Here is a 23,577-nt window from a genome sequence, read left to right as displayed (position 1 = left end):
TTCAGTTTTCCGGTCTTCATCCGTTGCTTTTTGAGGAGACTTTAGAGATAGTTGTTCAATGCCGGCGATCTCCCTTGTCTTGTTTTATTATGCTTTGTTCTATTTGGGGAACAAAGATATTGAGACTTGTACTTATCTTTCATTTTTGTTGTATTAGATGTTTGTACATGTGACAACCAATCTTTGGGGTATTGTAGTTTACTAATACTTTCACTTATATATATTTATCTATTTTAATTGCTTCCGCATCATGTTTTCCGTAATTGTTTGGGTTTAGGCTCACTTTTTCAATGAAAAAGAATAAGTGGCATCACACCCCGATTCGTATCATGACAGTGAAATTCCTCGGGGTAAATTACATGATGAGTTTTCTCATGAGTGTGGGGTCCTCGAAAACACGCCAAGGATGTTTGGCATGGCTCTCCAAACAAAACAATAACCCAAGGCGTGAAATATCATGGGGGAAATTATAGTATGAGTTTTCTCATGAGTATGACATCCTTGAGAACACAACAAGGATGTTTGGCGTGGCTTGCCAAACAAAACAAAAATTGAAGACGTGAATTTCATGGGAAAAATTGTAGGATGAGTTTTCTCGTTATTGTGGGTCCTTGGAAACTATTCACACAATAAACAAGCACCACACAATATAAAAGGGAATGAGATTCCTTAAAGAAAAAAAACAGAAAGAGATATATAGTGATTTAAAACCAAACTTCCTATATATTTTGACTCTCTTGATAAGCCAGGACACATGATAGTAGTAGAAAACAGATCTGATAAGCCATGACTAGACATTAAGGGAAAAGAGACATTAAGATCCTGCATGAAGTAACAATCAATATCCTTTGTGAGTCTCCACGTTTTATGTGTGAAAAACTTTGTCGATGTACTGCTCATGGCCAAAGATGTAGTTATTCTTGAAACTCCACTAATCAAAGGTGAGATTCTACATTCAATTTGGTTTGATTATAATGTTGGTAGCTACTCATTCCTTTTCCGTTTGCTTTTAACTGTTTGATGAACTAATCGTTTTTCTACTTCTTCTTCTTCATAATAATAATAAGAAGAAGAACAACAACAACTTGTTTTAATTCAATTGATGATCTTAACTACAAGTTAGTATTAAAACGACAAATCAAATTAGATATTAAACTCTAAAATTTGTCAATGGTAAAATAATTAATTGTAGAATATGATTAAATCACAGATTTTATGCATATGAAGGATAAGGTATTTAATTATAAACCCTTTGGTTTGATTTCATTCTTTGTTTTTCTTAAAGTAAATAAAGATTTATTTCTTTATTGATATTGCTATTATTGTGATCTAACACATTCCTTATATTTTTTTTAAAGTAAGTTTATTTTACCTACTAACATTATTAATGATGTTTTGAAATTCTAAATTTTACTTCTACTAACTTTGTATTGTTATTTAATAGTATCGATAGTATGAGGAAAAAATAATAAATCTCTCTTTGTATTTAATTATATATTTATAAAAGTTTGAGTCTTCCTCAGTAAAACCTTTTTGTTTTAGAATTCATGTTTAACTCTCTCATTTTTAGGTATTCGATATTCAAACTTTAGTTGCCCGATTACTACAGATTCATGTTGGATAGGTCATTAAGAGGGATAAAGAAGACCTACAAGAGGTTCTTCATCCTCATTATTCGAACTCGAGATCTCTGGTTAATAGTGAAAGGGATTTTACATTCCTCCGCACCTCTTTTCGGTAAGTTTAATGTCTCGAATCATTTCCGTTTCATCAATTTGGTACCAATCGTTCTATTTTTTCTTCAAATTTGTTTTATTAGTTTTTTTGTGATGTAAAATTTTCATTTCCAAATTATATAAAACTAAAAATTTGAATTTTTTTACATACTATGAAAAAGATTTTTTTAACCTTTTTTTAATTTAAAATAAATTGCTTTATGATTGAAGCCCTTAAGAAGTTTCGTTCATTATGAAGACAAATAGTTTTCAATTATCAATTCGAGGAATTGGAACCCAGGCACCGCTCTTACTTTTGTTAAAAAAAAAATTCCAACCAGTTGTCAAATTCACTTTTAAAAGCAGAAAAGTTACAATTATCCATTATAAATTTATAATCACAAGTTATTCTTATAAAACGAAAAATTCTATCAATTTTTTTGAAAACCCGTTTTTGTTTTCTTAGCATAATACATTTGATCCATTAGTATATTATTAAAATTGTCATTATACATATATTTGGACTTGATTTAGGAATATTATAGTAGTGGTTACATAAGTTACTTTCTTATGAAATATGTAGAATGTTATTCGAAAGAGATTCTTCGAGTGATGAATATGCCCGATCTTACTCATTGCAAGTTTCCAGTCACTTACAGCTACTTTCATACAAAAATATTGTGTGGTAAATTATGTATCATTTATGTGTGTTTAACAACTATGGAAAAATTATTTTGCAAAATAATATATTTCTTATTAAGTCATTTGGTCACATTATTATAAAGATAGGTATGTTTTCCATCTTCAACTGCCTATGATTCAAGATTTTCTCTTCTTCAACTGCCTATGGATCACAATGTTTCCCATCTTCAACTGCCTATTGATCAAGATGTTTCTCATCTCGACTGCGAATGGATCAAGATGTTTCTCAACCTCTTCGAAAGAAATTTGTCTTAGTGAAATTTGCACCTGCCACTAAGGATGTTCAATTGTGTGGTAATGAAGATTGTGAGTCAATCTCTCCGAGCCAAAAAGAAGAATCACCTATATTACCACATGATTTCTCTGTTTTACCTCTTCCTAGTGATGACATTGTTGGTATTTTGTCTAATACCAAGAGTGAACCAACAAATTTCATGAATTATAAGCTTCGCAGGGGGAGACCTCTTACAAAGAAGAAGAACTTCAAGGGGAATAACCTAGTCGGTGAACATGAATCTTGCCTAAAAGAAAACTCGACAAAAACATCTAAGAGAAAGAAATTCGAGATGTTTTCCATCTTCAACTGCCTAGGGATCAGTATATTTCCCACCTTCAACCATCTATGCATGAGGATATTTTCCATCTTCAACAACATGTGGAGAAGGATGTTTCCCATCTTCAACAGCCTATGGGTCAGCGGTTTTATTTTTGCAAGACAAAAAAGTCATTTGCAACATTAGAAAATACAGTTATCATGAACTTGCCAAGAACAATAATATTGTAGATGGGAACTGTATTTTCTAATCTTGCAAACAGAATTTTCTTCTTGCCAAAATTAAACTGTTGATTCATAGGATGTTCAAGATGGAAAACATCCTGATCCATAGGTTGTTGAAGATGGAAAATATCCTGATGCATAGACAGTTGAAGATGGGAAACATCCTGATCCATAGGGAGTTAAAGATGAAAATCATCCTCGAATTTCTTCTTCTAAGATATTTTCGTTGAGTTTTCTTTTGGGCAAGAGTCAGGTTCACCGACCAGGGTATTCCCCTTGAATTTATTTTTCTTTGTAGGTGGTCTTCCCCTGTGAAGCTTAGAATTCACGAAAGTTGTTGGTTCACTCTTGGTACTAGACAAAATACCAGCAATGTCATCACTAGGAAGATGTAAAACAGAGAAATGGTGTGGTGATACAAATGAATATTCTTTTTGGCTCGGATGAATTAACTCACAATCATCATTATCATACAATTGAACATCCTCAGTGGTTGGTTCAAGTTTCACTAAGACAAATTGCTTTTCAACAGGTTGAGAAACATCTTGATCCATAGGAAGTTGAGATGGGAGTCATTCTTTGCTGATAAAGCCGGCCAAAATAAATGACTGCCAATCTTTTTTCATCTATTAATGTCAGCTACTCAAATCGGATTTTGACCCATTCAATATGCTCAATTTTAGCATCCACAATAATTTGGAGAGATGGAATTTCAATTTTAGCCAATATTACAGCCCCACTTCCATAAACTAGCAAGTAAGGTGATGCACCAATCGAAGTACGTATTGTTGTGCGATATCCCAATAGTGCAAAAGACAACTTTTTATGCCATTGCATGGTGCCTTGGACCATCTTTCTGAGGATCTTTTTGATATTCTTGTTGACAACCTCCACAACTCTATTGGCCTTTGATCGGTATGGAGTAGAATTGTGATGCACAATTTTAAATTGCTCACATGCATCCTTCATCAAGTTGCTATTTAGATTCGCAACACTATCTTTGATGATAGTTCTTGGGATACCAAAATGACAAATGATGTTATAATAGACAAAATCTACCATCATTTTCTTAGTGACTACCTCTACCTATTTAGTGAAGTAATCAATTGCGACTAAAATGAATCAATGTCCATTTGAAACTTTTCGCTCAATTTGTCCAATGACATTTATTTCCCAAGCATCAAAGGATCAAGGAGAGGACATAGGGTGTAACTCTAAAGGAGGTGAATAAATTAAGTCACCATGAATCTGGCACTAATGACATTTTATCACCAAGAAAAAACAATCCCTTTCCATGGTAAGCCAGTAATACCCCACTCGAAGTATCATTTTTGCAAGAACATATCCATTCATGTGTGGTCTACATACCTTAGCATATACTTCATTCATTATCTTCTGAGCTTATTCAACATCCACACATCTCAGCAAATTCAAATCCAGGTTTCATTTTTATAAGATTTCCTCACTCAAAACAAAACCACTAGCTAGACACCTAATAGTTCTTTTCTGGCTTCTATTAACACGTTCTGGATATTTACTTATTTTTAAAATTTCTTTGACATCTAGGTACCATGACTCACTATCTAGCTCTACTTCAATTGTGTTACAATAATTTTTTTGGTCCCGAAATTGAATTTCCAAAGGATTGATGCAAATATTGCCAGGGTATGAAATCATTTAGGCCAAAGTGCCCAAGGCATCTGCCAATTCATTATGAAACCTAGGAATATATCTAAACAAGATGAAGTTAAACCTTTTACTGAGGTCTTCCACACACTGTTTGTATGCAAGGAGCTTGAGCTCTTGAGTTTTCCATTTTCCTTGAGCTCTGCGAATAAGCAAATAAGAATCTCCCACTACAGCCAATCCCTACACATCCAAATTATTTCTATATTCATACACATGATGCAAGCTTCAGACTTTGTTATGTTATTTGTGCTGAAGAAACACAGTCGTGTTGTTGCAGGAAAGTGTTGCCTTATGGGCAATATGAGAACTACCCCAATCCCTATGCCTTTTATATTGATTACTCCATCAGAGGATAATTTTAAGGCCTAATTTTCATCAGGATCTACTTCCTCTATTAAATTAACCTCTTTATCTAGAAAATATGTAATGAATGCTTCATAATCGTGTAACACCCCGTGTTATTCTTGTCTAGACAAAGTCCAAAAACCATGGGGAAAATTGATCAAATGGACTGACCAGTGGACCACAAGGGCCATCTATGATTCATAGACTATTCTACGAGTCTTAAGAATGAATCGTGGGTCCCTCCAACACTTAGTAAAACTTTTGGATTTGGAGAAGTGATCATACGATTGACCTTATAATTCGTAAGAGTTTCTATTAGTCGTAGGGGGGACTCATAGAACCCTTTGACACTTAGCCAATTTTAGAACACGAAGTCACTCTTATGAGTGGAGTTGATGAATCGTCAAATAGTCCATGAGTCATAGAAACAACTCATACAAGAGATTCAGAAACTCAGTATTCTCAAAGTTTTAATGATCTAAAGTATGAGTCATGTATACGACTCATCGAGTTGTTTATAACTTATAGACATTGAATCATACACCCCGTGCCTTTTCCATCCCTATTCTACCATGGGAGATGATCAACATGGACTTTATAATAGGTTTACCGTGATCCCACAGACAACATAAATTTATTTGGGTGATTGTGGATAGGATCATAAAATCAACCCATTGCTTGGTGGTTAAGACTACAAACACCGCAGAGGATTATGGTAGAATGTATCTTCGAGAGATTGTTGACTTCATGGATTTCCTTTGTCTATCATCTCAAATAGGGGAGCTCAGTTCAGTGCCAAGTTTTGAAATTCATTCCAGCGAGGTTTTGGTTCAAGAGTGAACCTTAGCACTGCCTTATATTCGCAGACCGATGACCCGATAGAGCGTATAATACAGACTTTGGAAGATATATTGAGAGTTTGTGTCATAGACTTTAAAGGTAATTAGGATGATCATCTATCTCTTATTGAGTTTGCATACAATAATAGCTTCTATTAGAGTATTTAAATGGTTCCTGAAAAAGCTCTGTATGGCAGGCGATGTAGATCACCAATTGGTTGGTTCAAAGTTGGTGAAGCTGAGTTGAGTTGGCTAGATTTTATTCACCAAGCCATGGAAAAGGTAAAGATCATCCAAGAGAGGTTGAGAACTGCTCAAAGTCGCCAGCAATCCTACACTGATGTTAGAAGGAGGGATTTGGAGTTTGAAGTGCATGATTGGGTATATTTGAAGTTTCACCCATGAAGGGTGTGATGAGATTTGAAAATAAAGGGAAGCTTAGTCCCCGCAACATTGGTCCTTATTAGATTGTGAAGAGGGTTTGTAATGTAGCCTATGAGTTGGAGTTCCAATCACAATTAGCAGTTATTCATCCTGTGTTTCACATAACTATGCTTAAGAATATTTGGGAGATCCTTCACTTGTTGTTCCAACTAAAAGCATTGAAGTGAAAGAGAGTTTGAGTTATGAAGAGATTCTAGTTTAGATTCTTGATCGTCAGGTTCACAAATTAAGAACTAAAGAGGTAGTATCCATCAAAGTTCTATGGCGGAATCAGTTTGTTAAAGAGGCTACATGGAAAGCTAATGAGGATATGAAAGCCAGATATCCACATCTATTCGTGACTCCTAATGATGATATTGAGGGTAATATTTCTTTCTCTAATCTTTGAGTTGATATTTATTTTGAGTTCGAGTAATTGATATGTACGCTTGAGTTTGAGTAGTTGATTTTTCGAATGTTTGATTGCTGAGTGCTTGATTGTATTCGTGCCTTGAGTAAACCATTAGCTTGGTCTTTATTCGAGGGTGAATGATCCCAAGGGGGAGATATTATAACACCCCGTGTTATTCTAGCCTAGAAAGGCTCCAGAAAATATGAGGAAACTTAATGAAATAGACTGACTAGTGGACCACAAGGGCCACCTATGAGTCATAGATTGTTCTATAATTCATAGAGACGACTCGTAGGTCTTCCAACACTTAGTAAAATTTTTTGATTGTGAGAAGCCTTCCTACGATTGACCTTATGATTCATAAGGTTTTCTACAAGTCGTAGGAGGGATCGTAGAACCCCTTGATACTTAGCTAATTTCAGAAAAGGAAGTCACTTTTATGAGTGGAGTTGACAAGTTGTCAAATAGACCATGAGTCATATAAACGACTCATAGAAAAGATTCAGAAACTCAATATTCTCAGAGTTTCAATGACCTGCAGGATGAGTCAAGTCTACAACTCATGGAGTTGTTTACGACTCGTAGACATTGAGTTATAAACCTCTTGCCTTTTCCAGCCCTATTCTATGATTGGATTCCTAGGATTCATCAAAGACCCTATGACTCTTAGGGAGGGCTCGTTGGCGCCAAAAGGTTTTAATGAGGGGTATTCTTATGTTTTCCCACCCTTCCCAGGCCAAAATCTTGATATTTTGGGACTATTTTGAGTCCCTTATCAATACCTTGAATGCTGAGACTCTCATTAACACTAAGACTAATTTAGATCGAGGATTGGAGAAGAGAAGAAAGGCTAGGGTTCAAGTTCTTCATGTGAGGTCTTCAGATTCTCGATTGTTCTTCGTGTCCAGGTATGTAAGGCCGAACTAAAACATGGATTTTGTTCATCCATGTGCGCATGATTGTGATAGATTGATTGTGAATGGATTGAGTCCCCTTGACGCTTTTCTATGACTTAGTTTCTTGAACAAAAGATTTGAACAACTTGTTTCATAAAGCCTAATAGGACATTGATGGATATTGAATGTACATGCTTAAGAATTGTGACTAGAACCTTGAATTGTGAATGCACAATCCTGATAAAGATGTGAGCATGATGATAGTACTGATGAACTTCATAGTCCTTTATATTTTCATAATTGAACTCAAGTTAATGGTCTCAACTGAATATTGTCATAAGTGATTGTCCAAATTTCTCTTAAATAAATGATTTGGAAACTAAATGGTTGAAAGGATTTATTTGGTAGAACTGATAAGAGAAATGGAGACTTATCTATTAGTTTGATTGTGATTGATTGTCTTATGAGCTTTGAGTCTTGGGAGAAGTATAGAGAATCGAATTGAGTAAGAGAAAGTAATAACTTGTACCCAATAACTAAGTCTCCAAAAGAAGGGGAGGATTGAACGGTTAAGTCAGATTTTCCAAATTTATTGTCCTGGCATGATATCACTCGATTGGTTTTGTATTCATGATTAGTGGATTTGTTCTTACCCTGGCAAGTTATTGAACAGACGTGGCAACAATGTTGGCTTATTTTACTATCACTGGCTCATAAGTGATGGTTATTGGATAAGAAAAACTCCCATATAGGTCTTAATAATACTCTGATTGGATTGGATTAGATTGTATATGATTGGTCTCTGTCTAAATCTTATTCTTATTTAGAATTAGGACATCTTGATTGGGTTCTTCACCTTCCCTATTTGAGATCTCTAAACTGATTTGATTCTATCTTGATTCATTTTTCATTTTACTATATTACATACTCGTACAGTCCATCTACTAATATCCATTTGGGCATGCATTATTTCATGATGTAAAGACAGGTTCTAGACACCATCAACAAGTGCACTATTGAAGATTTGTTGCTATTTAGGATTAGTGAGTCCTCCCTTGCATTCGGAGGGATACCACCCATGTTATTCCCATTTTGAGTTAGTCTTTTCATTTGATTTTGAGGTAGCCATGGAACTTTCATTGGCACCAATTAGACAGTTGATAGAGGCTTCATAGATTAGATTGTTGATATGTTGATTGGACGTTGTCTTTTGGCTATTTTTATTCGTACTAGTGTTGTTGATTGGGTTAAATAGATTGTTGGCCTTTGGCCTTACCTTATAAGTATTTTTCTTGATGATTTAAGTCTTCTATTGATAGAATGTGATAGAATGAAAGAGTGAACGAGCTAAGTGGTTCACTTGGAGACAAGTAATAGTCCCTAAGTGTCAGCCATGCATAGGGTACCCTCCCGGGGTGTGAGAAGTCGCCATCGATTGGGTTTGATGCCAAATAATCTATCAATGCTTGAGCTTTCATTGCAGTGTGGTTGACATAAATAATGTAAAATTCTGTGAGCAAGATTTTCCATTTTACGAGTCTACCCATTGGCATTAATTGGCTTTTGAAAGATTTACTTTAAAGGGTCCATCATTGATATGAGATACGTTGTGTAGGACAAAAAACGTAATGCCTCAACTTCTGAGAAACCTAAATTAGGGCACAATATATCCTTTCCAAGAGTGTCTAGTTGACCTTATAACTAGTGAATTTCTTGTTCATTTCTGTCTGTGGCATCGTGCTGACTAAAAGATACAAAAATAGGGGCCTATCAAGTTTAGGCGGGACCAATACAAGAGGGTTAGATAGATACTCTTTTATTTTGTTAAAGGCTTGTTGACAATCCTCCATCCACCTGACAATAGCATCCTTCTTTAAAAGTCTGAAAATAGGCTCACAAGTGGTTGTGAGTTGAGCAATAAGCCTACTGATATAGTTTAATCTCCTGAGTAGATTAATGACTTCAGTCCTATTTTCTGGGGTGGAAGTTCTTGAATGTCTTTTATTTTTGAAGGGTTCTATTTGATTCCCCTTCTACTGATATGAAACCCAAAAGCTTTCCATACGAAACTCCAAATGCGCATTTTTTTGGATTAAGCTTGAGATCATATCTTCACACCTTTTTGAAGATTTTTTTAGGTCTTGCACATGATCCTCTTATTGTTTTGACTTGATTAGTGTGTTGTTGATGTATATTTCAATCTCTTTGTGCATCATATCATGAAACATGGTGTTCATAGCCCTCATGTAAGTTGCCCCAGCATTTTTAAGGCAAAATGTCATGACCCTATAGCAATAGGTCCCCTTGCTTTCTCTGCGTCTTCTTCATCTATCAGAATTTAGTGATACCCAACATTGCAATCCATGAAAGGTTGAATTTTGTGTTTGGCAAAATTATCAACTAGAATGTTGATATTGGGTAAGGGAAAGTTGTCTTCAGGACTAGCTTTGTTCAAATCCCAATAATCAACACAAATTCTAGTCTTCCTATCCCTTTTTGGCATATAAACAACATTTTCTAGCCAAGTAGTGTAACAAATGGCTTGGATCACATTTGTACTTAACTGTTTCATGATTACCTCCTTGATTTTTTCACTCACGTCTGGTTTAAATTTTCTTTTTTTCTATTGGTTGGGTGGAAAATCAGGGTAAGTGGGCAACTTATGAACCACTAAATGGATTCAAGCCCGGTATGTCATCATAGGACCAAGTAAACATATCGTTGTACTCAAACAAAAGTTGGATTATAACATCCCTAATTATTTGCTCAACATGAACTCTTATCTTTGTTTCTTTGACTTCTTCAGTAGTTCCCAAATTAATTGCCTCGATTTAAGTAAGATTAGGCTTAGGTTTATTTTCAAATTGTTCCAGTTCTTTATTAATTTCCCTAAAAGCCCCATCTTTATCATATTTAACTTGTTAAGTCATTGATTCGAGAATAGAAACTCTTTGAGATATGGGATTTAATTTTTCATGCATGTCATGTTATCAAAGTTGTCATTAACAAAACTAAAAAAAATGAAAATAAGAATTAGAGGAGGGGCAAAGACAAAATTATGAAATCGGAATTACATTTCGTTAAAATTGAAAGGGATAGAAAGGTTAACACTAATAAAAAACATTTTTTAAAATATTCGGATCACAACTCTGACAATAATACAAATACTAAAAGAGTATCAAAACAAACTATGAAGACTCCTTCTTTATGAGGGGAGGAGTGACTTCTTAATTGTTTAACTCAAAACCTGAGCCCATGAGTTGCGCATTGGCAAGACTGGTTCCTTCACCAGTCTGGACCTTCTTCACTTCACAAAACAACTAACTAAGATCCTGACATACTTCTTCGATGTCCTTCTCAGTAGAGGAAGATTGAATTTCTCGACTCTGAGTTCTGATGAAGGAACAAGAAATATAAGGAATTGGTTATGGCAGTGCCTAATAACTCCTTTAGTTGTTGTTAGCCTTATCTCCACCTCTCTTGATTGATTTATATCCGAGGACAGAAATGCCTTATCGTAAATGAGCAATGGGATCTACAATTCCTTGCGAAATACTCCCAAACCTTTACCAGGTCGATAACCATGTTTGAGCATTGACGATGTTGCCATTATAGATACAAAAGAGATACATGGTTGCATGATGCGATCTTCTTCTTTGAATAGATAGACTGAGACCACCTCAATGGATTGGAAAACAACAAACTTCGATCCTTGTTTGTCTTTAATGCATGGGATGGACATATCTCTATAAATAAATAAATCATCTTCTCCATGAATGATAATTTCTTTGTTATCGTATTCAAACTTAAAAACCAGATGAAGAGTTAATGGGACGGCCCCAACCATATAGATCCATGGTCTTTCCCAAACAAAATTAAAGATGTGTCCATGTCCATCACTTAGAACACAATCACAAAGTCCATCAGTCCAATTATTATGGCTAACTCAATTTCAACAATGGTATCCCGTCTTGAGCCATCATAAGTTCGAACACACACATTGCTAGGGAATATTGTATTGGCATTAATTTTTAGGCTTTACGGTGTAGAGAGAGGGATTATGTCTACCCCTGATCATCCATCTATAATGGACCTTTTTATAGAATGCACTTCACATTTCACTGTAAGATACAAATCTCTATTGTGTCCAGCTCCTTCTACAGGCAAATGTCATTAGTGAAAGTGATTGTATTTGCCTCAAAGATGAGGTTGGCCATTTTCTCTAACTGATTTATCGTGGTATCCTTTGACACATGGCCTTCATGATATTCCTCTAAGTGTAAGAGTAGAGACAATAGTGAATATATTTGCAAGAGTTTTCTTTAATTGTTCAACAACAAAGTAATCTGGAATTTTTATCTTGTTTAGAAAATCTTCTGCTTCTTCCTCAGTGACTATTTTTTCACTGGAACTTGACTATCTTGGACTATCTTCCCTTTTATTAGCTCTTTTGGAGAATAACATCTTCCAGAGCATGTCACCCCTCTTGCTTCAATAGCTTATTCAACAATCACTTTTCCTTGGTAAAACACGACAACCTTATTATAGTTCCAAGGAACAACTTTTGGATCAATTGCAGGGAGCTGCTGGATGGGCATAATCAAGATTTTGTCAAGAAACTTTGGTCCTATTGTATTGATGAGAAAAATTTTGAGACATAATTTGGGCATTCCTCTTTGGACTTCAATCCTCTTTGGAACTCCCGGGGATAGACAAAGCTTTGGTATCAATACTAACATCTTCTACACTCAATAATGCGACTTGTTCTAAACTCTTTATTGACTTATATTCCTCTCTAATCTTCCTAAATAGATTTCTTTCTTTGCCAAGGAGTTTATACTCTTGATCATTACAGTTCATACCTACCAAATGGATATTATCTTGCGTCGGAAGTAGGTTATTAATTACATTTGAAGTGTTTTGATCATTTGTAACAACGATCACTCTGAGACGGATAAGATTCTCTATTGCCCATTTAAAGGTCTAATAATTAACAGTGTTCTATCCTGGCCCCTGAATAATACTCACATCATTCATTAGCCTAAAAACCTGGAGCATTTGGATCCATAGGATGTGGTGGGATAGGCTCAATCACTCATATCTTCCTTAAATTTTTAAACAAGCTAGAGTACGTCGCTCTTAATAGAGTGAATTTCCTTTTTTGCCCTTATTTAGAATAATTTTATTCAAAAGGATGGTTGTAATGGAATTGATAGAGCTTTTATTGTGGGTGAAGGTTTCCCTGACTTGGAGACCGAAAACATAGGCGACTAGGATGAGGCATATATGGCTGAACATTAAAGACCGTGTATGGAGATGGAGGTGTTGAGTACTGAGGACTTAAGTGTAGTAATGTTGAGGGTAGATAGATTGTCCTTAAAATGGTGCATAGGGATGATCTGACTTCCTTTGCACCCCTCTTAACATTTATGCTGCCGAAGAGACTTCTTCTTTCTTTTTGCAATTTCCAAAACCTCATGAATCGTATTGAATGGCCTGCATGGTTGGTTTGATTGTTGTCTGTCTCATAATTCTTCCTGACTTGAGACCACTCTCGACCATCTCTCTAATTTTAATTGTTATGGGAAATAGTCTTCCCATTGCAACTGTCAGGTGATAAAAATAGTCTGGATCTTGAGCCTCTATAAAGATGTTGACCAACTCTTTTTCATCCACTAGTGGTTTGGACCTGCCCACTTGCTATATCCACTTGATAAAGTATTCTCTGAAGCTTGTTTTTTGGCTTTTTTCTCATATTAGAGAGTGTATTGTGGTCTGGCATAATATTGACATTGTATTGGAATTGCCTAACAAAGTCCTGAGCCATATCATCCTAGATGTGGCGAAGGGAGATATCTTGATCTATGAACCATTCGGAGGAGACACTTGTCAAATTTTCACCGAAGTAAGCCATGAGTAGTTCCTCTTTACCCCTATTCCCCTAAGTTGATTGCAATATTTCTTGAGGTGAGATATGGGATCGTTATGCCCATCATATTTATCAAATTTAGGGGTTTGAAAACTAGGTGCTAGGTGAATATTTGGGAACAAACACAAGTATTTGAATGCGAAACTCTTCTGCCCTCCTATCCTTTGCATGCTTTTCATTTTGTTGATCATTTCCTCTTATTCTGAGCTTTAAGTGGGACTTTAGATATCGATATAGGAACCAAAGTGGAAAGATTTAAGGTCCCCGAATGCCATGCAAAAAGTATAATATTGCTCTGGTTTGGTTGTGAACTGTCCTTCTTGAGTTTCTCTTTGCATTATAGTTGGTTACAGGAGAATATAAACTTGTGCAACTATAGTGATAGAGGGATTATTTCTGGATGGTAAGGCTTGAGGGGTGTCGATGAAAATACAACCCTATAATTTTTAAAGGACCATATCCTAGAGGGAAGAAAGGATCAAATATTGAAACTTGAGAGGATGAGGATCTGATACTTCTGATCTCAAGAAAATCAGGAATGGATGCTAGTTGTTCTTGGCCATTGGCCTATGCTTTCTATAACTATGCCATAACATGTGTCAATGTTCAATTTTCCTCAATAGTGGTTGACTCTTTTGTTGTTAATTCTGCTGGAGTTTCTTCTTGGTTCATCGCAATTTTAGTATTGGTTGTCATTGGCGCTCTTATCTTTGACCTGGTAAAAGTATGGGTATTCTGCCAGTTTATCACATACCAACCACCAAGCTTACTAAAAATGAAAAAATTACAATCTTTTTAGGTGGTAGGCATTTTTCAGTTATTAATCACATATTTTATGTCAAACACCTAACATCATGAGTCAAGGCCATTTATCTCATCCCAGCTTCACTTTGTCTATATTCTTTCTTTAAATTATTTTTTCTTTTGTCAAAATGTCTGATCCAACCTGTTGGAGGTTGCCTATGTATTATGTCACTGCATACATATGATTATTTTGTAATTCTAAAAAATAGAAAATATAGAGTCTCATTTTGTATCACCCCATACTATTCTAGCATAGATAAATTCCAAGAACCAAGAGAAAATTCTAAGGATAGTGAACTTCCTTAGGAAAGTGCATTTTCAGGGATTGTAAAATACCAACCTACAACTCGTAGTCATTACTAGACACCGTAGGAAGGACTCGTAGGAACCTCCAATATTTAGCCAAATTCAAACTTTCAGAACAGTCCCTACGAGTAGGGGTTACGAGTCATCGAATGTCTTACGGTCCGTAAGGTCGTTCGTAGACTTAGGTGTCATATTCTAGTAGCTATTGGAATGTGAAAAAATTTCCATAAGTAGGTATTATGACCCATAAAAGTAGGTACGAACTATTGAAATGGGTCCGTAGACTCCAAGCCCTATACCTAGTCGAAGTCCACAAGTATATCTTTACGACCCCTATAACGGTCTACAACCCTTAGAAGTTGGTCATAGACCTACTTTTCTAATTTCAGTAGGGTCCAAACTTAGACCCCGATTCCTATGAGGAGGAACCTATGGTCCATAGGAAGGGGCCGTAAATGACCTAGCCTATTTAATTGAAGTGCATTTTGGTCTTTTTCTCACCTTTCCCAAACTTAACACAAGCCATTTTAGGATCAAATTTAGTCCCTTATTAGTACCCAATAAGGTTTTTCTCTTATTAGAACTTATAATCTTTTGAGAGCAAGAATTCGAGAGAAGGAGAAGAGCTAGGGTTCAAGAGTTTCAAGCAAGGACTTTGAATCTATGGTTCAAGAGCTTCAAAGAAGATCTTCGAATTTTCCTTCAATAGTATTCATTTCAGGTATGTAAGGCTATCAGAGCAATTGACTAAGTTTTTTCTCATGCCCTAAATCTTCATACTGTCAAAAAAAGTTGAGTTTTGAGTTTCAATTCTGATAAAGTGAATTATTTAATTATCTATATAATTTGTTATTGAGTTCTAGTATACATTTGATTATACTTTGATGAGTTGCGTTTTTGAGATTATGGATTCATATTTCCATTCATATGAACCCTAGTGGAGTTTTGCATTAAATATTTCATGCATTATATGTGTTTAAAGAATGATTATTTTCATCATTTCTTTTGAGAAAGAGTTTGAACATAAGTTTTATTAAGAATTAAAGAGTTGAGTATTAAAGATTTCAAATATGTATTTTGAGATTGAGTTGAGAAGTCATGTTATCCTTTCAAATGCATTATTTGAGATGAGATTACATATTTAAAGAGAAGAGATGAGTTTTGAGCTATGTCCAAAAGAGACTAAATAAGTTAATTGAGTAAATACACTCACCTGAGATATGAGCATAGTATATATATACACACACACATATATAGGGAGTAGTATTGAACATCGATTTGGATAAACTATTGAATAATTCGAACCTCATAAACTACATATCCAGGAATAGGATAGGATCGTACTGTTCAATCGGGCGACTCCTTATAGTCTCGAAAGAGGACTTTTTAGATGGATCCATAAATTTAGTTATTTTCTTATACCCTAGAAAGGTGTAGGATGGATTTATCAATATGGATAGAACATTGTGTCATCACGAGGCTCATAGTGATGGTTTTTTGGTTGAGAAACTCCCCAAGAAGTAAAGTATTATATTTTTATATACCGCATTGCACTCACTATTTCATGTCTTTTAAAGCATTGTCTTACATATATGCATTCTTTATTGAGTTGATGTATTTTCAGAGTTAAGTTTTTTGAGTTGAGTATCTTGAGTAAGATTCCTTCAACTATTTTACATACTATACATTCCATGTAAGGATGCTATTTGGTGATGCATCTTTTTATGATGCAGACATAGGTGATAGGAATCCTCAATAGGCGCATTGTTGAAGATCAATTTTCTACGCAGCTTTGATGAGACCTCTTTGTATTCAGAGGAGCTCTTGAGTCTTTTCTTTTCAGTCTTTATTATTAGTTTTGAGGTAGCTGTGGGCCTCTTCTGGTACTTATTTTAAAGTTAGTATTAAGAGGTTTCATAGACTAGTCAGATAGTATTGAGTTTATTCCGTTATTTAGTTGAGTATGTTTTGAAAACATTTCTTCTTATTATATTCAGAGTATATTGAGAATTTATTATGAGAAATGCATTTATATAAATTGTATTCCCATCATGAGTTCTATTTTTATGAGTTAGAGTCTTCCTTTTTGTGAATTCATCAGGCCAAGGGTTTGCTTGGGAAAAAGTAATGAATCCTGAGTGCCGGCCATGCCTGGGGTGTAGACTCAGGGTGCGAAAAACTTTGTAGCAGAACATAGAATTCAAGAGTCCTAGGGTGTCTATGAAGCCATGTATAGTATAGTCCTTCTTATTAGTGTAAAGAGGGCCATATCTATAATACAAAGGCTACAAACTTTTAAGAGTTGTTCCACTTATTTCATACTCCATTTTGTGCTATAGAGTTTAACTCTATGAAATATTCTTCTAATTCATGCATTTCACGATTTTAGATCATGTCTTCCAAAAGAAATTTGAGAAAGAGTAACACCACTGAAAATAGAGATTCCCCAACCATCTGAAATACAGAACCCAAACCGAGCCCGAGAAGCTGAGAATGAGAATGAGAATGGGACTCAGGAAATTCCACATCCTACTACGACTTCAAAGGCAGAATTTATGGGAGCTATCTCTATGCTCACCCAGTTGATGATTGCACAGTATGGGCATTAGAGTATCCCTATTCTGAGCTCTAGTTATCAAGATTTATCTGCCACTAACAGAATCCAAGACTTTCTAGGGATGAACCCACCACTCTTCACTGAATCCAAAGTTAAGGAAGATCCTCAAAATTTTATTAATTACATGTGGAAGATCCTAAAAGCAATGCATGCCACAAAGATAGAGGGAGTTGAACTTGTATCCTATTAGCTGAAGAATGTTGCTAATGTCTAATACAACTAGTTAGAGGAAAGTAGAGGTGAGGATGCTGAGCCTACAGTTTGGGATGAGTTCGTAAATGTATTCCAGATCACTTTTTTTAGCGAGATTTGAGGGAGGCAAAGGTTAAAGAATTTGTGAATCTACAATAGGAAGGGATGATTATGAAGGAGTATAGCCTCAAGTTAGTTAGTTGTCCATACATGCTTTAGAGATGGTTCCCGATGCGAGAGCCAAGATGAGAAAGTTTGTTTCTAACTTGGGCAAGCATATGAAAAATGAGTTCCAGGTAGCTTTGTTGATTTTAGATATAGACACCTCCAGACTTATGGTATATTCTTATCAAGTAGAGGACAATAAGGAGAAGGATTGGGAGGATCATCAGAGCAAGAAAGCTAACTTCACACATTTTGAGCCAAACCATCAGAAGGGTGGAAATAACAACTGCTCTTTATTTTAGAAGAGGTCTTTTGGCTATGTACCCTCTTTAGTAAGTGTACCTACTGCCAATAATAGGAATGACTAGAGGTCTTCAGGCAATCAGAACTTCGGAGCTCAAGGCTCTCAATCCAAAGGAAGTATGGTCCAGAGTTCTTCACCCAAACCGCCTTGTAATAAGTGTAAGAGGCTTTATTCAGGATAAAGTTTTTTCGAAACCAATGGGTGCTATAAATGTGGATAGTTGGGTCACTTTCTAAAAGAATATTCCCTATAGAATCAAGTTATTGAGGGAAATAGAGTCCAATATTCTTTGGAAGCACCACCAAATAAAGGTAATATAAGAGTTCCTAATTCTGGTGCAGGCAGAGGTCTAAACCGTCTGTATGATATGGCTAAACTCTATGATCAAGAGAACTCACCAGATGTAGTCATTGGTATGCTCTGAATATTTTCTATTAATGTATATGCATTAATTAATTCAGGTGCTACCTTGTCTTTTGTGAATCCTTATGTAGCTATTAAGTTTGGGATCCTTTCTGAATTACTTTTAGAACCATTTGGTGGTTCTACTTCTGTTGTTGAGTCTATTTCTGTGAAAAGAGTTTATTGAAATTGTATTGTCTCTATCTATAATAAATATACTTCTATAGATTTAGTTGAGTTAGACATAGTAGACTTTGATATCATTCTTGGCATGGAATGTATTTATGCTTGCTATGCCTCAGTTGATTGTGGAACCCGGGTGTTCAAATTTTAATTTTTGAATGAGCCAGTCATTGAGTTGAAGGGCAATCCTACTTTGCATAAGGGTCGATTCATTTCATACCTTAAGGATAGAAAATTAGTTTGTAAGGAGTATATGTACTACATTTTTCGAGTTAGAGATGATAGTGTGGAGACACCATCCCTTTAGTCAGTTCCATTTGTAAGTGAATTTCCTGAAGTCTTTCCTCAGGATTTACCTAGGGTCCCTCTCGATTGGGAGATAGACTTCAAAATGGATATTCTTCCTGATACCCAACGTATTTCTATTCCTCCATATATAATTACTCCCACGGAGTTGAAAGAATTCAAAGAGTAGTTGAGAGATCTATTAGATAAGAGATTCATTAGGCCGAGGCGCTCTTGTCGTATTTGTTTGAAAGAAAGATGGTTCTTTAAGAATGTGTATGGACTATCGTCAGTTGAATAAGGTTACTATAAAGAATAAGTACCCTCTTCTGAGAATCGATGACTTATTTGACCAACTTCAGTGTACCACTTATTTCTCTAGGATAGACCTAAGATCAGGCTATCATCAGTTGAAAGTGAGAGAACGTGATATTCCGAAGACAGCCTTCAGAACCAGATATGGTTGCTATGAGTTCCTAGTTATTTCTTTTGCTTGAATAACACTCCTGCATCATTTATGGACCTCATGAATAGAGTGTTCAAGAAGTATCTAGAAATGTTTGTTATCGTGTTTGTAGATGACATTCTGATCTATTCATGGAATGAGGAAGAGAATGCCAACCATCTCAAAATTATTCTCCAAACTCTTAGGAACTGAGAGTTATATGTGAAGTTTTTGAAGTGTGAGTTTTAGCTTGCATCTGTGACATTCTTAGGCTATATTATTTCTAGTGATGGTATTCTAGTAGATTCGCAGAAGATTGAGGCAGTAAAGAACTGGGCTAGACCCACATCTCTGACAGATATAAGAAGTTTCTTAGATTTGGATGGATATTATAGGAGATTTGTTGAGGGATTTTAATCCATATCATCTCCATTGACTAAGTTGACTTAGAAGAAGACTAAATTTTAGTGGTATGATGCTTGTGAGAAGAGTTTTCAAGAATTAAAATAATATTGACTATTGCTCTGATTTTTTTCCTACCCGAGGAATAGATGGATTCATCATTTATTGTGATGCATCCAGAGTTGGACTAAGTTGTGTTTTGATTTAGAGAAATAAAGTGATATGGTTTTCTTCTAGACAACTTAATATTCACGAGAGGAATTAGCTGACTCATGATCTAGAGTTTGCAAGGTAGTATTTGCTCTCAAGATTTAGCCTCATTATCTTTACATCATGCAGGTAGATATGTTCACTGTTCATAAAATCCTGCAATGTGTGTTTGGTCAGAAAGAGTTAAACTTGAGGTAGAAAAGATGGCTTGAGTTGCTCAAGGATTATAACATGAGTATTCTCTATCATCCAGGTAAAGCTAATGTTGTTGATGAGGCTCTTGGTAGGTTATCCATGGGAAGTACTGCTCATGTTGAGGAAAAAAAGAAAGAGTTAGCCAAAGAGGCGCATAAACTTGCATGTTTGGGAGTTCGTCTTGTGGACTCTAATGAGGGAGATGTTATTATTCAAAATAGGGTTTAGTCTTCAATAGTTTTTATGGTTAAGGAAAAGCAAGACCAAGACCCAATTCTAGTTCAGTTGAAAGAGGATGTTCATAAATAGAAAGTAATAGCTTTTTTTCAAAGGGGGAGATGGAGTGTTGAGATATCAAGGAAAGCTGTATGTTTCGAGTGTTGATGCATTTGAAATAGAATCATGGCAGATGCTCGTAGCTCCATGACTTGAGAGAATTTTATTGGCTGAATGGTATGAAGAGAGACATTACAAATTTTGTGTCCAAGTGCCCAAATTTCCCAAAGTCAAGGTTGAGCATCAAAGACCTTGTGGTGTAGCTCATAATATAGAGTTTCCAAAGTGGAAGTGGGAGATGATTAATATGTACTTTATTACATGATTTCCATAGTCTCAAAGAAATCATAATTTGATGTGGGTAATTGTTGATAGGATGAGAAAGTCAACCCACTTCTTGCACGTTAAGACTAAATATTAGGCCGAGGATTATGCAAGGTTGTATATTAGAGAGATATTTAGATTGCATGGAGTTACCTTGTCTATCATCTTAAATAGAGGTACTCAATTTACTACATTGTTTTGGAAGTCATTTCAGAGAGGTTTGGGTTCAAAGGTCAATCTTAGTATCATTTTCCATCCTCAGATTGATGGTCAAGAAGATCATGCAATTCATATTCTTGAGGATATGTTGATATCTTGTGTTATTTAATTTAAAGTTATTTGGGATGACCATATGCCGCTTATTGAGTTTTCTTACAATAATAGCTTTCATTCAAGGTTTTAAATGGCTCCATATAAAGCCCTCTATAGAAGAAGCTATAGATCACCAATTGGTTAGTACGAAGTTGGTGAATAGGGACAGACTTAGTTCATCAAGCTATAAAGAAAGTGAAAATCATTCAAGGGAGGTTGAAGACTATGCAAAGTCGTTAAAAGTCCTACACCGATGTTAGGAGAAGAGACCTAGAGTTTGAGGTAAATGATTGAGTTAATTATAACACCCCGTATTATTCTAGCCTAGATAAATTCCAAGAACCAAGAGAAAATTCTAAACAAGGTAAACTGCCTAAGGAAAGTACACTGCATGGGGTTATACGAGATCAACCTATGGCTTGTAGACATTTCTATGGACTATAAGAGGGGCTTGTAGAAACCCCCAACACTTAGCAAGATTCAGACTTTCAGACCAGTCTATACTAGTGAGGGTTACGAGTTGTTAAATATCTAATGGTCCATAGGGTCATTCATAAATTTAGGTGTCATATTCAAGTAGCTACTGGAATGTACACAAGTTTCCATGAATGGGTCTTACGACTAGTAGAAGTAGGTACTAACTGTAGAAATGGTCCGTAGACCCCAAATCGTATTCCTAGTTAAATTCCACGATTCCCATGCGAGATAGAAGTTTCGTATACTTGTTCTTCTTCAATGTAGCTATGTCTGGTACGTAGCATAGTTGGAATAGGACTAGTGTAGGTTACTTTTCTTTTTTCTCATGGAAGGGGAGAGTCTCCCTCATTTATGCTTTCATAGTTAAATTGTACCGGGAGGAGTCCTCTCACAGGTTTACTGCTTTCTAGTTATAGTTAGTCTCTTTTTGTACCGGGGATGAGTTAGCCGACCTTAATAGGTTAGCCGACTTATGAACCACCATAGGATCGGAGGTAAGGTTTATGTCCCCCTCCTTGTATTTTTATTTTGATTATTAATGTTAAGGCTTGGGGGTGTTGCTTAACCCCTGACTGTGCACGAGAGGTGGGAGCCTCGTGTAGGGTCTGTTCCCGTAAAAAAAAAAAAAAAAAAAAAAAAAAAAAAAGTTAAATTCCACGAGTTGACCTCTACAACCCGTATAACAGCCTACGACCCTTTCTCTCATTGTCAGTTAGAATTTTTGGTGAGCAAGAATTGGAAAGAAGGAGAAGAGCTATAGTTCAAGAGCTTCACAAGGTCTCAAATTTCGCTTAGAAAATCTCCGTTTCAGGTATGTAAGGCTATCATAATGTTGGACTAAGTTCGTTTTTGTGCCCTATATCTTCATACAGTCAAGTAAAGTTGAGTTTTGAGTTTTAATTCTGATAAAGTGAATTAATAAGTAATCTATATAATTTCTTGTTGAGTTCTAGTATATAGTTTGTTATACTTTGATGAGTTGAGTTTTTGAGATTATGGATTCATGTTTGCATTCATATGAATCCTAGTGGTGTTTTGCATTAGATATTTCATGTATTCTTTGAATTTAAAGAATGACTATTTTTATCATTTAATTTGAGAAAGAGTTTGAGCATAAGTTTTATTGAGCATCAAAGAGTTGAGAATTAAAACTTTCAATAATATATTTTGAGATTGAGTTGACAAGTCAAGTTATTCTTTTAAATGCATTATTTGAGATTAGATTACATATATTTTAACAAGAAGAGATGAGTTTTGAGCTAAGTCTGAAAGAGACTAAATGGGTTAATTTAAACCTAATAGTCCAAAAAGAGGATGTTTTAGATGGATCAATAAGTTCATTTATTGTCTTATACCTGCCAAGGTATAGGATAGCTCTGGCAACGTGGAAAGAATGTTGTATCATCACGAGGCTCTTAGTGATGGTTTTTGGTTAGAAAAACTCCCCAATAAGTAAAGAATTATATTTACATATATTGAGTTGCATTTACTGTCTCATGTCTTTTAAAGCATTGTCTTACATATATGCATGCTTTATTGACTTGAGCGATTTTCATAGTTTAGTTATTTGAGTTGAGTATCTTGAGTATGTTTCCTTTCAGCAATTTTTCATACTGTATAATTCATGTACTGACACTATTTGGAACTGCATATTTTTATGATGCAGACACAGGTGGTAGAGATCCTCAACAGGCGCATCATTGAAGATCAGTTTTCTACTAGGCTTTAGTGAGACCTCTTTGCATTCAGAGGAGCTCTTGAGTCTTTACTTTTCAGTCTTTATTATTAATTTTAAGATAGTCGTGGACCTGTTCCACTATCTATTTTAGAGTTAGTATTTAGAGGCTTCATAGACTATTCAGATAGTGTTAAGTTTATTTTGTTATTCAGTTTAGTATGTTTTAAAAATATTTACACTTATTATATTTAAAGTATGTTGAGAATTTATTA

At 35.4% G+C, this 23,577-nt stretch overlaps 1 long non-coding RNA gene across 7 annotated transcripts; it reads left to right on the top strand.

Moving 5' to 3' along the window:
- The first annotated feature begins 534 nt into the window (after window positions 1–534).
- LOC129889266 (uncharacterized) lies at window positions 535–23,577 on the top strand. 7 transcript variants are annotated; one of them, XR_008766870.1, is made up of 4 exons: window positions 535–941; window positions 1,571–1,737; window positions 22,340–22,438; window positions 23,294–23,577. It is a non-coding gene; the product is annotated as an uncharacterized LOC129889266 (long non-coding RNA). The 7 variants fall into 7 exon arrangements; XR_008766871.1 differs by lacking the exons at window positions 22,340–22,438; window positions 23,294–23,577 and adding an exon at window positions 16,572–16,706 and having other exon boundaries at window positions 541–941; XR_008766866.1 differs by lacking the exon at window positions 22,340–22,438 and having other exon boundaries at window positions 542–941.

The sequence above is a fragment of the Solanum dulcamara genome, chromosome 5, assembly GCF_947179165.1.
Source record: "Solanum dulcamara chromosome 5, daSolDulc1.2, whole genome shotgun sequence".
NCBI lineage: Eukaryota > Viridiplantae > Streptophyta > Magnoliopsida > Solanales > Solanaceae > Solanum > Solanum dulcamara.
The sequence above is the reverse complement of the archived record's forward strand: the minus strand, read 5'-3'. Positions and strand labels throughout refer to the sequence as shown.